We start from the raw sequence: 13,857 nt of genomic DNA, 5'->3' as shown, positions 1-13,857 counted from the left end.
GTAAATACAAGGAGCTCATCAGTTTAATCTGAGCCCTTGGATGATATAAGGTTAGAATAAGATAGTTTATTTTGTAAAAAAAAGAAAAAGATTGATAAGGGTTTTCTATCGTAAATGCACCCTAATAAAGTGAAGAAAAAATGGTAGGATGAGTAAGTGGGTAAGTAGTAAGAAGGTTGCAAAGATATCATGTGATTACACAAAAGTACTTATGTCATTGCTTGAAATGCATCATTCAAATATGCATAAGTAGTAAAAAAAGAAAAAATAATGGTTCACAATATGGTTTATTTAACATCCCCTCATTCATTTCACCCCTTTACTTCACTAATTTCCCATAAATAAGTTCTAAAGTACTTAAAATCCTTTAAGTCAAAGGGGCTCAGAGCATTTCTCTAACTTTTGGAGGGACCAGACCCTTGGCTTAATGACTTAGGAGGAAAGGTACTAGAAACCCCTTCATAAAAATCCATTTCCCCTCATTTCCCTAATAAAATCACACTTTCCTATGGTAGACACCTTTTACCTAGGAAAAGTGACGCACCGCCATGTAAGTCCTATTTCACTGAAAACCCACTAAAAGTTTTTATCCCAAGTGTAAATCAAAACACGCAATCGCATACACTTAACCCCTTTTTCCTTGAGAAAATCCACTTTGCCATCACTTTCATATTAATTAAACTAACTTTATTATATAAAATTCCTGAAAAACCCATTGGCACGTATATGTTTAACTCCTTTATATAAATAATCCCACCCCTTAGTTTATTGATAAACTATATGACTACCCCATATCCCACAAAATATATTAAAACCTTGCACTCAGTCCTTAATCCTATACTAAAGCGCCCCCGATAAGATTAAGTTTTAATTTAATCCTATATCGCTGGTGATTAGACCCATGGCCCCCCAAAAACTTTTTGTGTAAATTGTCGTGCAACTCCACCCATTGGCAGTAGTTATTCCCACACTGCTAAGCTCATCTCTACAGGTGGTGAGCTTGTTCAGATATGTGGAAATAGTAGTGCCCTTCTCCATCTTGATTCTTCGAAGCTTATCCTTGAGTGACAATTTCCTCTGGTCACTACTATTCTGGTAGAGGTCCTTCAATGTCTTCAACATTGAAAATGGAGTATCCTTCCCATGGAGACTCGAGACAATATGGTCTCCAACTCCCTCAAGGATGATTTGTCTCACCTTCGCCACACACTTCTTCCACTCAGCCAACTCTTGTGCATTAGTTGAAGCTGGAATTTGGATTTCTTGATCAATGAATTCCTTCCAACCATTTTCTTCTAATACAACCTCCATTCTCTTTCCATGCTATGTAATTAGAGCTACCTTCCAAGGCATACTCGAGTCTCAAGCCATAGAACGCCATTGGCCAACCTTGAAGTATGATAAGAATTCGATTTGCACCTGCAATCCCGAACTTCAAACTTCATATTCTCTTCTCAGTATATTGTTGACAGCTTCGATAAACTTGGCTCCAATACCATGTAGAAATTCTGCAAATTCTCTACAAATCTTGCTCAGAGATTCCATAGAAAATCAGCCTATAGGTTAACCCAATAATGCAATATAAATCAAAGTAGAATACTATAACCTACTTCTACTATCAATTTGCGGAAGCTTAAAATATCGATTTGAACACATATAACCAGAAGAAGAAGAATCAATGCATAATACACATGAGAATACTTTGGGGAAAGCCTTAGCTAAAAACCCCACTATATGTATTATCATATAAGGTGGAAATACATAGGAATTATACAAAGCCTTAGCTCTCACAGCTAGCCAACTCTCAGTACAACCCTCACAGATGCTCACAAACAATCCTGGCTTCTCACAAGCCTTCCTCTCTTCCCTCCAAGCTCCTATTTCCTTGTGTGGTTCCTCAGGGATGATCTCCTTCAACCAAGTGGAAAATCTCGATTTACCAAGTGGATGATCTCTTGATCTCACACACTGTCAGAACTGTGTGCTGGAAATAATACTGAGAGGGGGGGTGAATCAGTATTAGCAAGTCAATAATATTTCATTTCCATACTCAGATTCATATACGCTACTTCAGTTAATGGAACTTGCATGTATACGCAACTTTTATTAAGGCAACCAGCGTATATCCTGCAAACTTATGATTCAGTTAATTTTTCATATGTTGACCTTTAATCAGTGCATCAGAATCATATAAATAGTAACCAGGTGCAGTAAAACAGAACAGACAATCACACACACATGAACACAAGATATAAGGTGGAAACCCAATGTGGGTGAAAACCACCTGCTGCAATCGTCTCTATCTTCTTTTAATAAGAAACTTCTTTTTACAATTTTTGTACTGGTGCAGTCTTATACTAGTACGCAGGCTTCTACCTGCAAAAGGCTACAACCTTCTCTCATTCTCTAGCTTCTCCTGGAAGTGAGCTTCAACCCCCTTAGCTCTTGTACTAGCTGATTTGTTTACTAGTACGTAGGTGCTAACCTACAGAAGGCTACAACCTTCTCTTTTCTTCCAGGGACCACATTTCGTAAATTTTTAGGCTGGATCCATCAACAACATCAATCAAACATCAAATATATCTGCATCAACCAATCTCCTTTGCACCAACCAAAACTGAATCATTTCTCAGAATGTTGTAACCAGAATACAGTAATAGTAACTAAAACCCAAGCCAGAACCTAGAACATTGCAACAGCAAACAGAAGTAGCTAAATCATATTTTATGAGGTGTACGCAACTTCAATGTGTCGAACCTGCGTGCATATGCTCTTTTCTCAAGGCGAACTTGCGTATATGCTATTTTGAAATGCCGACCCAGCATGTATACATGAATTTTCTATAGTGAACCTGCGTACAGATCTGTAAATGATGATTTAACCTTTACAACTATTCAGACATCAGTTATACCTAGATCATCATATTTACATATTACGACATGCGCCAATTATTCAGATAAACGAGCAAAACCACACAAAGATACTTCACTTCAAGCCTTAAGATCTTGACCCATAAATGGATCTTATCCTTCATCAAGAGCTGAGGTTCATCCTTGATTCAGATCCAACTGTGCACCATAACCCAATGACCTGTATTCTAGATCTTACTCTTCATTAGATATTCAATTCATAAGTTCCTTTGCTTAATGATCTTCTCCTCCTTTTATAGTCTTAGGACTTACTCAATACCATGGTCCAAAACCATTTAGAATCAATACCTTGGACCAAATACCTGGGGTCAACACTTTTGGACAAGATACCTTGGACCAATACCATGGATCAAAATACCATGGACCAAATACCATGGACCAAACCAAGTTTTCCAACATGTACGTGCCTTTTCCTTCTGTGAAAGTGCGTGCATATGCTATACGTGCCTTTTTTTCTGCAAACCTGCGTGTACATGTGGCTTGGTCAATGGGGAACCTGCGTATACCTTTCCTTCTTCATTCTGTGAGCCTGAACTGTGCTCTGTCTTCTGAGTGAGTTGCCATCAAGGAAAACATCTATTCCATAGTGCCAAATCTATATCATAATGCCAACAGTCTCCCCCTTTGGACTTGATGGCAACCCCAAGTCACTCTCCCCCTTTTTCATCAAGGGAAAAAGGGTTATGCTCCCCCTGAGTACATGCTAAATTCTCTGATATGCTGAAGGGTGTTGTCCATGCTCCCCTAAATATAAGCAAGGTCTGCAAAAAGATGACTCTATACATGCACCATGAATGACCTACCTATCACCAATGACTCATACATCCATCTCCCAACCAAGTGGGGATATACCAAGTTTGACTCATCCACCCAAGTAAGTGGGTATATACCAAATGTTTATACATGTCAGAATAATAACATTACATCATCCATCCCATGTATAGTGGGGAAACAAAATAGGTTGTTTCATGACCTTGACAATAAAAGATATACATGACATAGAGACCAAATATCTAAAATAAGACTATGATAGTTATCAGTGACTATCATCAACAACATCTGTCAATCACCATCCAGACCAACAACCATGAACTCCCCCTGAATCTGTTCCACCTAAATAAAAAACAACTGTGAATTTGTACCAAGATCTTCCAAAATAATGCTAACAATGTATTACTATAAGTATATGCTCCCCCTGAACCTGTGCCAGATGATCACTGTCAGACCCATATTAGACTCCTTTCATCCTTTGTTTTTCTTCAAACCAACATATGTGCGACTATATCCACAACAAGCTACATATGTACGTGGATACAATTCATGAAAATCGCGTACAACCACTTTTCTTTGAAACAGATAAGTTTCAATAGCAATATGATGCATCAACTACTCTCAGCTTCTGTCTGAGATATTCAAATGTCTCTCTGGGTAGTGGTTTGGTGAATATATTAGCAACCTATTCTTTGGAGGGAACATACTCCAGTTTGACGTTTTGTTCAAGCAATTGTTCACGTAGAAAATGATATTTGATGGGTATGTGCTTGGTCTTGGAATGCATGAATGGATTCTTTGAAATGTTGATTGCACTTGTATTATCACATAGAATGGAGATGGGTGGAGTACATGTTATCTGAATGTCTTGCAATGTTTGCATCATCCAAAGGAGTTGTGTGCAGCAAGATGCAGCAGCCACATATTTTGCTTTAGCTGTAGATAATGCAATTGAACTTTGTTTCTTGCTGAACCAAGACACTAATCTGGAACCCATATTGAATGCACCACCACTAGTGCTGTTTCTATCATCGACACTTCCTACCCAATCTGCATTTGTATATGCATGAAGTGTAAGATTTGTGTCCCTAGGATACCATAAACAAAAATTTTGAGTTCCTTGAAGATATTTGAAGATCCTTTTGACTACCTGAAGGTGTGATTCCTTTGGATTTGCTTGGAATCTTCCAACTATTCCCATTGCATGCATGATGTCTAGTCGGGTACCTGTTAGATAAAGCAAACTGCCAATCATTGATCTGTAGGTTGGTTGATGTACTGCTACTGATTCATCATTTGAGCTGAGACTGCATCCTGTTACCATAGGGGTACATACTAGTTTAGAATATTCCATGCCATATTTTTGCAAGATCTACTTGAGGTACTTGGTTTGTGATAGAAAGATACCATCTTTATTCTGTTGAAATTCTAAACCAAGAAAATATGTGAGCTCACCAAGCAGGGAAATTTCAAATTCTTTTTGCATTACCAAAGTAAAGTTTTGACTCATGGCTTCTTCATTGCTACCAAAAATGATATCATCAACATACACAACAAGTATTAGCAATTTATCATTTTCAATCTTTGTATATAGATTGTTGTCAGCTGATCCTTTTGAAAAACCTTGTTGATGGAGGTATTTGTCAAGATGGTAATACCAGGCCCTTGGAGCTTGTTTTAGACCATAGAGAGACTTTATGAGTCTGCATACAAGTTTTGGATCATTTCTAAGGATGAATCCATCTGGTTGCTCAATATATACTTCTTCTTCTAGGTCTCCATTAACAAAGGAATATTTACATCCATTTGGTATACTTTGAATTTCTGAAAGCTAGAAAGAGCAAGGAACATTCTTATGGCTTCAAGTCTAGCAACAAGTGCAAAAGTTTCTTCAAAATCTATACCTTCTTGTTAAGCATACCCTTTACAAAGAAGTCTAGCCTTGTTTCTAATAACTTCTCCATTTTCATTCAGCTTGTTTTTGAATATCCATTTGGTTCCAATGCCATTCTTATCATTAGGTCTAGGAACTAATTCCCAAGTATTACTCTTTTCAATTTGCTCAAGTTCTTCATTCATGGCCTTGACCCAACATTCATCTTTGCATGCTTCATTTACATTTTGCAGTTCAATGGAGGAAAGCAATGCTATATAGCTTGAAGCTTCTGTAACAGTTCTTCTTGTCTCCACACTTGCCTCTTTCTGCCCCAAAATTTGAGTCTCTGGATGATTTTTCTGAACATACCTGGATGGAGTCTTTTCTTCTACTGTTATCTATTCTTCTAGTGCTTCATTGGTTTCTTCTTCAGAATTAGTTTGATTTGATGTGGAAGGATAGTCCTCATCTTCATCATAATCTTTGGTTTTTACATGTTTTGGATTTTTACCTGTTTCATCAATCACAACATCAATACTTTCAACAATTTTCCCTTATATCCTTTACTTCAGGAAGAATAACCAAAGAGAATTGCTTCATCTACTCTAGGTTCAAACTTGCCAAGTTTTTCATCAGTCCTTTTGATGTAACATTTGCTTCTAAAAACTTTGAAGTATTTTATGGTAGGAGTCTTACCATACCAAAGTTCACGTGGAGTTTGGGTGTTGTTTACCCGAATATTTGTTTTTTTGAGAATAGTGATGACAGCAAATGCAGCTTCACCCCAGAAGGTTGCAAGAGTTCCAGATTCATCTAGCATGGCACGAGCCATTTGTTGAACAGTTATGTTCATCCTTTCTACCACTCCATTTTTTTGAGGAGTCCTTGCGGTGGAGAATTCTCTTTTTTTTCCATGTTCTTCACAAAAGTTGAAGAATTCATCTGAGGTAAATTCCCCTCCTCGATCATATCTAAGGCATTTGATTTTGCAATCTAATTCATTTTCAACCAAAGCTTTGAAGGCTTTGAACTTTTTGAATGCTTCATCTTTATGCTTTAGAAGTCCTATCCAACACATTCAAGAAAAATTGTCAATGAACAATATAAAGTATTCTTCTCCACGTGGTGACTTTTTCCTTGATGGACCACATAAATCAATATAAACAAGCTCAAGAGGCTTACTAGCTAATCCTTCCTTCTCAGGGAAATGTGCTCTGGTTTGCTTACCAAATTGACATGATTTGCATATTTTATTTTCTGGAATGCTGATATCAGGAAGATCACGAATAGCCTGGAATTTGCATGCTTTCCTTATTTGTGGGAAGCTTAGATGCCCCAATCTTTTGTGCCATAGCCAGTGTTCATCATTTTTTCTTAGATAGCATTGTTGTTGTCCTCCCTTGAGTATGTATAAGTTGTTTGGAGTTCTTATGCCTTTGATCATGGTTTCTCCTATATCAAGCTCACGAACAACACATCCATTTGATCGAAATACTACTTCATTTCCTTGATCACACATTTGACTAACACTCAATAGGTTATGCTTTAGACCATCAACATACATAACATTCCCAGCTTTAACCTTTTCCTTTAAGAGAACAGAACCTTTACCTTTTATGACAGCAGGAGTGTCATTTCCAAATGAGACCTTCTTTTCCTTTTCTAAGGCATTGTATGACTGAATTTTTTCTTTATCACTTGTCATGTGTTTCAAGCATCCACTGTCGATGTACCATTGATTTTATTGTCCTTTTGCATACAAGGCTATACCACATCTTTCTGTTTGTGGTTCTTTCTTCCTCCATATTTTTGGACTCAATGAAGTTTGCTCCTTTTGAGATGTTTCTCGAAATTTACTCTTGCATTCAGAATCTTCATCTCCGAAGTTGTTACAGATGGAGCATTCTATTTCATTTTCAAGAAGAGAAAATTTATTGTAGGTCCTTTTCATGATCCCTGTCACATTCCTTTGATTTCGTGCTTCTCTAGTCATGATGGTCTTGTAAGCAACACATTGAGCAACTTTGTGTCCAAAGTTATGACATGAAAAACATTGGCCATTAAAGAAGTTCCCGCGATTATCGAATCTACTGACATGATGATTGTAGTTTCCATTGACATTCATTCTTGAATAAAATTGAGTATGATTGACCTGAGGTTGGTTGTAACTTCTGTTCATCCTTGAAGTAGATTGAACCCAATTTACTTGGTGATCTGCTTTATGCCTTTACTGATGATTGTCAAACTGTTCACTTCTCTTTGCTGCATCAAGATAGCTTTTAGTGTAGGTAGACGACTTCTATGCTTGAGATGCTTCTTCAGTATATCCAAGACCTGTCTTTATCAGAGGAGAGCGCTGTACTTTGATAATTTCATCTAAAGTTTCTAATCCTTTAGCAAATTTGAGATTGAGAGCTTCTGTTTTCTCAATATCTTTTCTTAGACCCACAATTTCACATTCTAGTTTTTCAATGTGTTTTTCTCTTTCAGCAAGCTGGAATGTCAGAGTATCTATAATCATATTATTTTCTTCTAAACATACTTTGAGTTTAGAGATTTCTTCATAAAGGTCATCTTCATCTAAATCATCCAAGAAATCATCATCTTCAAAAGCCATTAGAAGTCTATAGTGATTAATATTTTCATCTTCATCACTATTTGATAAACCATCACTATCTTCATGAGTATATTAGCTCTTCTTAATTACACTTTGTTTTCTATTCCATTTTGCTGATTCCTTACCTTTATCAAACTTATCTTTATGAGGACATCTGGCAGAATAATGACCGACTCTTCCACAAGAAAAACATTTTGAAAGGTAGTTTACCTCTGAATCTCCCGGAACCCCATTGAAGGTTCTTGAAAAAGTTTGCTTCTTCTTCTCCTTCTGAAATATGTCCTGATTCATGGAATTCTTCTCTTCTTGAAGCTTTGAATGTGGCTTCTCTCATATCTGATGGACCTCCTTTTCTCATTTCGAAGGCAGTTAAGATTTCGTACAGCTGTGTCATAGTAATAGTTTGAAGATCTTGCTTTTCTTCTATGGCAGATACTTTTGATCCAAACTTAGTAGACAAGGATCTTAAAACCTTTTCAACTAAATTAACTTCTTTTATCTCTTCACCCAAGTTCTTCATGCAATTAACAATCTCATCTATGCGTAAGAAGTAACTAGCGATACTTTCATCATTGTGCATTTTGAGAGTTTCATATTGAATTCTGAGAGATTGCAGTTTTGCACGTTTTACCTAATTGTCTCCTTCATAGTTTAGAATGATCTTGTCCCATATTTCTTTGGCAGTTTTGAGCTACATAACTTTGACAAATTCTGATTGTGACAGACTCCCTAATAATGTATTGATAGCCTTGGCATTGGTTTCATATTGCTTCTTACCTATCGTATCTATAGGAATTGCTGATGGAAATGTATATCCTGCTTCCACGATTTCCCAGAAATATGTTCCAAGAGATTGAAGATAGGTTGTAGTCCTTACATTCCAATAAACGAAGTTGCTCCCATCAAAGATTGGTGATCTAATGGATCCCTCTCTTTCGTAGTTACTCATGATGATAGATCTTCCTTCAAGTGATCAAGCTTCTTCTGAAGGACCTGCTCTGATACCAATTGTTGAAAATAATACTGAGAGGGGGGGGTGAATCAGTATTAGCAAGTCAATAATATTTCATTTCCATACTCAAATTCATATATGTTACTTCAGTTAATGGAACTTGTGTGTATACACAACTTTTATTAAGGCAACCATCGTATATCTTGCAAACTTATGATTCAGTTAATTTTTCATATGTTGACCTTTAATCAATATATTAGAATCATATAAAAAGTAACCAGGTGCAATAAAACAGAATAGATAATCACACACACATGAACACAAGATATAAGGTGGAAACCCAATGTGGGTGAAAATCACCTGTTGCAATCGTCTCTATCTTCTTTTAATAAGAAACTTATTTTTACAATTTTTGTACTAGTGTAGTCTTATACCAGTATGCAGGATTCTACCTGCAGAAGGCTACAACCTTCTCTTTTGTTCTAGGGACCACGTTTCATAAATTTTTAGACTGGATCCATAAACAACATCAATCAAACATCAAATATATATGCATCAACCAATCTCCTTTGCACCAACCAAAACTGAATCACTTCTAAGAATGCTATAACTAGAATACAGTAACAGTAACTAGAACCTAAGCCAAAACCCAGAACACTGCAACATCAAACAGAAGTAGCTAAAGCATATTTTATGAGGTGTACGCAACTTCAATGTGTTGAACCTATGTACATATGCTCTTTTCTCAAGGTGAACCTGCGTATACGCTGTTTTGAAATGCCGAACTAGCATGTATACGCGCCTTTGCTATAGTGAACCTTTATAAATATTTGTAAATGATGATTTAACCTTTACAACTATTCAGACATCAGTTATGCCCAAATCATCATATTTACAGATTACGACATGCGCCAATTATTCAGATAAAAGATCAAAGCCACACAAAGATACTTCACTTCAAGCCTTAAGATCTTGACCCATCAATAGATATTATCCTTCATCAAGTGTTGAGGTTCATCCTTGATTCAGATCTAGCTGTGCACCATAACCTAATGACCTATATTCTATATCTTTCTCTTCATTAGATATTAAATTCATGAGTGCCTTTGCCTAATGATATTCTCCTCCTTTTAGAGTCTTAGGACTTACTCAATACCATGGTTCAAAACCACTTAGAATCAATACCTTGGACCAAATACCTGAGGTCAGCACTTTTGGAAAAGATACCTTGGACCAATACCATGGACCAAATACCACGGCCTAAAACCAAGTTTTCCAACATGTACGTGCCTTTTCCTTCCATGAAAGTGTGTGCATACACTATACACACCTTTTGGTCTTCAAACCCGTGTGTACACGCGGATTGGTCAATGGGAAACCTGCATATACCTTTCTTTCTTCATTCTGTGAGCCTGAATTGTGATCTGTCATCTGAGTGAGTTGCCATCTAGGACAACATCTGTGTCATAGTGCCAAATCTGTATCATAATGCCAACACTACGTAATCCTCAAGGAAATTAATTCCTTCTGCATGCATGAGTTTTCTTTATAAGAAAACACATGCAACTGATAGTACCTTATCCTTGACTTTAATCTCAACTGGGTCTTTCTCAAAATAGACATGCATAAGTTTCTGATGAGGGGATCTTTAGTTAACTGGAGTACACTAGTTGAGTGCATGCATGCATTAACTGACTGTTAACTCTGTATTAGTTCCTCAAACAATTTGGAACTAATTTAACTGGACTTAACTCAATAAACTGAGTTAACTAATTACAACTCAAATATAACTCAATCTTATCTCCTTAATTTAAGGGATAACTCTTGTGTGACTGTAGAAAGACTTCTAACTTAAATTTCTCCAACTAATTAAGTCAAAATAACTTAATTAATTATTTCCAAGTCACTGTTAAGACTAAATTCGATTTTAATTCACAATTTAATTCAAGGACAAATTAAATTGGAATATTCTTGTTGCCACATTTCAACACTTCATGTGTTTGAAAGGTTGTTTTGGGAATGTCTTCTTACCTCATTTTGATTTGATAATATCCATAGTAAATATCCAACATAGTAAAGAAAATTGTTCCATTCAATTCATCTGATAATTCATTAAATATAGGAATATGAAACTTATCTTTAATTTTCATTTGTGGAGTTATCTATAATTTTGATACATATGCCATGAATCATCCTTTTAGATAACCATCATAGATAGTGAAGAGAAATCACTCATGCTAGGTTGAATTATGCATGCCTCTAACATACACTCATTCTCACTCTTATATGCATGTGGATACCCTTAAGGCCTAATGTGAGGCGGTACACTTCCAATTTGCAAATGAATAACATGGTAATTATTTTGGGCAGGTGGAAGACCAATAGGCATCTCTCCAAATACCTTTGAATGTTTGTTAATAATTTTTGGAGATCCATTGAAGTAGAGGATATAGATGTTTGAACATCTAATGAAAAAAATTGTGCAATTACATCGTTGTGTCCATTTTTTAGCAAATTGCTCGTGCTATTAGAGCTTATCACTTGAATGAGCCTGCCTTGGATTCCTATAAGATCAATTTCCTTTCCTTATGAGACAAATATGATAGAAAGATCTTGAAAATTAAGGACCATTGTTCCCAATGATTGTAACCATTAGGTCTCTAATACAACATCAACACCACCCATTTGGATGCTAATCACGAGACTAACGAACAAGTACTCCCCCATATTACCTCAATATTATGGCACTTCCTTGAAAAAATTTTGGTACCTCCATCTGTAATCATTAGTTGAAATTCTAGTTTTGGATATGTAAATCAATTAATTTCTTTCCTAATTTATAATTGATGAAGTTATGGTTACTACTTCAATCAATAAATATTATGGAGTACTAATGTGCATGACAAGAGATTTTTGTAATAGTCTTTTCTTACTCTAGATGTTGTGAAGGTTCCACTTCTTGATCTTCTTGATCTTCATAGTCTATATAGAATAATTTATTCTCACTGCATTTATGCCCATTACTACATTTTCTATCATAGTTGAAACATAGTCCATTTTATCTTCTTTTATCCATTTTAGGAGTCTACCTTGTTGGTTTAGGAGAGGGAGCATGATTTTTGCTATATTTATTAGCAACCAATTTACTAGTAGCCATATTTTTACTTTCAATTTTCCTTGCCAGACTAAAAGCATGCTCTCGAGATTTAAGCTTAAAAAGATGCACCTCATGTTTGATTCTTTCCTTTAAAGTTACCATAAATAAGTCTAACAAATTATCCTCTATAATATTCTTCACTCTAAGACTTAGCTTTGGGAATTATTGAATGTGTTATGTAACTGGACCTTTTTGTGAAAGATGTATTAATTGAATGAAGCATTGCTCTTAATACCTCCATAATGTTCTATAAATTCCTATGTAAAAATGGACCAAGATATAACGTAATCCATTTTCCATTCACAAAACCATTGATAACATAAATGTTGGCCTTGTTCTAAAAACATGGATGAAATATTTACCTTTTGTAAGGATGCCACTTGGTGTAGAACAAACTATTGTTCCATATGAAATATCCATGTTATAGGATAATTACCATTAAATTTCCTCATATCAATCTTCTTAATGTACTAGTTCCTTGGTGTTGACTTGAACCCCTCATGATGTGGATCTTGGATTGAAAATTCATGATTATGGTTCTATGATTCAATATTTTTACTCTCCACTTGTGACAACATACTCCCCATATGAGATTGATTCTCAACACCATGCTTCTCCTTACGTTCATGATTTCCCTAGTTCTTAACATCCCTTTTAGGGAGAGCACTTAATATAATGTTTTTTTTTTATTTCCTTGGATCTCAATAATCCTTTTGGGAAGTCTCTCTAAGAGAATATTTTCCATGGAATTCATGGATTTTTGTATTTATTCCTTATTTCTATTCATCTTCTTTTCTATTTCCTTCTTATTTTCATTCATTTTATTTTTTATTCCTTCCTTATTTTCATTCATATTCCTTTTCATTTCTATTTTAAGTTTTTCTTGAGAACTTGATAAATCCAATTTTTTCAACATGCTACCATCCATTTCATTAACTTTCATCTCTAGTTGAGATAATATAAATTCTAAGTTGTCAATTTCTTTATGAGTAAAGGATGAGCCTTAATTAGATTTAATTGGTGTATTAGCTTTCTTTGGAATCATTTTGGAAAATAATAATAATAATACTCCTCTTTATCATAATTTTCAATCACAAAAAAATGGGATCTTCTAATCAACGGCTAGGCCACTTGTAAGTTACCTTAATTTGGAGAGTATTTGAATGAATATTTTTTTTTTCTTGATTTATATTTGAAATTTGAGTGCTTTTGGATCTAAACATTTAGTCTATAATACTTTGATATGTATTTTATGCAATTCTATAGGTGTGAACAAAATTTGATGTTCTACGTGAAAACTATGGTAACTTTCCCAAAACTTGTTGATTTGTGGCCTCTTTCCACGAGAAAATATGTATAGTGTTCCATGTGTCAGATTATTCAAATATAATTATAAAATGTTTATTTGATGTACTTCTAAATTTCTCTTGAAATTACAGAAGATTTCACATTCTGAAAAGGCCTATAAAAGAAGATGTATCAACAATACCACGCTGACTTGTTTAAAAACTATTTTAGAATTGTTCACAAATCCTAAATTCGATAGGGTATAAA

The sequence above is a fragment of the Pinus tabuliformis genome, chromosome 4_1, assembly GCF_031772625.1.
Source record: "Pinus tabuliformis cultivar Carrire ecotype Pingquan chromosome 4_1, CPIR1, whole genome shotgun sequence".
NCBI lineage: Eukaryota > Viridiplantae > Streptophyta > Pinopsida > Pinales > Pinaceae > Pinus > Pinus tabuliformis.
Note: the sequence above shows the minus strand (reverse complement) of the source record.